Below are 1,976 nucleotides of genomic sequence, written 5' to 3'. Positions count from 1 at the left end.
GGTGCATTATGTACTTAGTTTACGCATGTTTCTTCACTTCATTTTGGCCATACATTCATTGATTATGGATCATACTGATTTTTAAAACTATTTTACTAACTGTTACGAACCCATTTCGTTTTTATTTTAGTGTTCATTTCAATCGGAACTGTTTTGTCTGTTCGTAATATCCTCTGAATGAACATGTCCCTGTTCAAAACTACTTCTTCACTAGACATTTTAAACCTACTTCTCTGGACATCAGGTCTTCCGCACCTGTGTAGTAGAAATAGTCATCGTACCGAAAAGACGAGAGACGGGCACGAATGATCTCGTATCGGCTTGTGGCAAGAAACGGTTGTTGAGATGCGGTAATAATCCACACGACCGATAAAATGGAATAACTTAATTTTGTGTTAGACGTACCCATTTTGCTACAATGAAACAAAACGAAATTATAGACACACCCCTGTCTAAGTCAAAGTTAGCGTATATTACAAGGAAACCGAGGCACTGTTTTGAAATAGAACAGACTGAAACAGTACACAAAATGATCGCGATAAGGACACGATATGACTAAAACGGCAACATATACATCCAGCGAAAAGAGAGCGTACGTTTAGAAAGTGTAGGTATCAATCGTGTTTTCTTTTTCAAACGTATCATATGAACTGAAGAGATTATTCTACTTTTTGTTATTTTTCAAATGAAATATGATTAAAACGGTACCTTGTATGAATGAGTGCTGTAATTTCTTTTACTGTCCACTTAAAAGGTGTCTTTCAAGATCTAAGAAATCGGCGAGCAAGCATCAGTAAATCGATCTTATAGCAGGACTGTTGGTAGCAGGAATAAGGCCTCCATGCAGAACAAGTGCAAGTATGACCTATTAGATTCTATACTCTAATAATAATACATACGTTGGACACATTCAAGAAATGACGCTTGCTCTGTCACCTGGTGTATAGTTCACATGGTGGTACACCATAACGTGTTAAGTTTCAACGATGTTGAATCTGCTACAAACCTTAAATTGTGCTATATTACCGGTGTTATAAGTTCACCTTCGCTGCAGTCAATGGAGTTTCGTCCAACTATATAATTTTTGTCATTATTCTTCGAGCATCGTTAAACCAAATGCATCTTCATTTAATCAGTTATACTCTACAACAGGGTTAGGTCACTCGCTTGCTTTCTCTACCAGAACCAGAGACCATATTATAGATAGACATAATAGATTTAATAATAATTATGTGGTCTCTGTTTGTACTAATTAACGCGTGACTCGTCATGCTCCAACGCACACAGTGACTTGGCTCGTTCCCATCGCAACTTCAGCTGTGTTCAACAAAACTTCAGCCAGTTTGTTGTATCAGTCGGATTTTTACAATGAATGAATGAATGAATTATAGTAGAATTAAGAGCAAGACTTATATGTGAATGAATGAAAGAAAGAAAGAAAAAGAATATTAGAAAGAATTCAGTACATGTGTGAATAAATGAAAGAATAAATGATACACCGTGGCCTTCCCTTCCAAAACATGTTAAAGAACGCAAAAGTATCGCGAGAACACGTGTTAGATCAACAAGAAAAAAAGAAGTTCTGGAACTATAACCCCCAAGCATCACAAGCATCAATATCGGATGAAATCAGATCGACGATATGTCATATTTTTCACACACATCACACACAGCCTAACATTTTGTTGTGATTATGAAGCTACCACATTTGAATGCAAACACATTTCATCTGTATATTCCCCTCATAAGAACTGTGTATGTGAACGATGTTTTTGAAGCAATAACTAGGAACACTCAAACAAAGGCGAGTAGTATTTCAATGGTGGATCAGAACAGATATGTCATATTTTTCACACACCTCAAATACACCCTAGCAAGTTTCTAAAGTCATAAAACTATCGCTATTACTTGCAAATACCTTTCAACAAAAACCATGTTTCCCTTCTAAAAATTAAACGAATGTGTGAAGTTTTTAT

The sequence above is a fragment of the Haliotis asinina genome, chromosome 6 (assembly GCF_037392515.1).
Source record: "Haliotis asinina isolate JCU_RB_2024 chromosome 6, JCU_Hal_asi_v2, whole genome shotgun sequence".
Lineage (NCBI taxonomy): Eukaryota > Metazoa > Mollusca > Gastropoda > Lepetellida > Haliotidae > Haliotis > Haliotis asinina.
The sequence above is the reverse complement of the archived record's forward strand: the minus strand, read 5'-3'. Positions refer to the sequence as shown.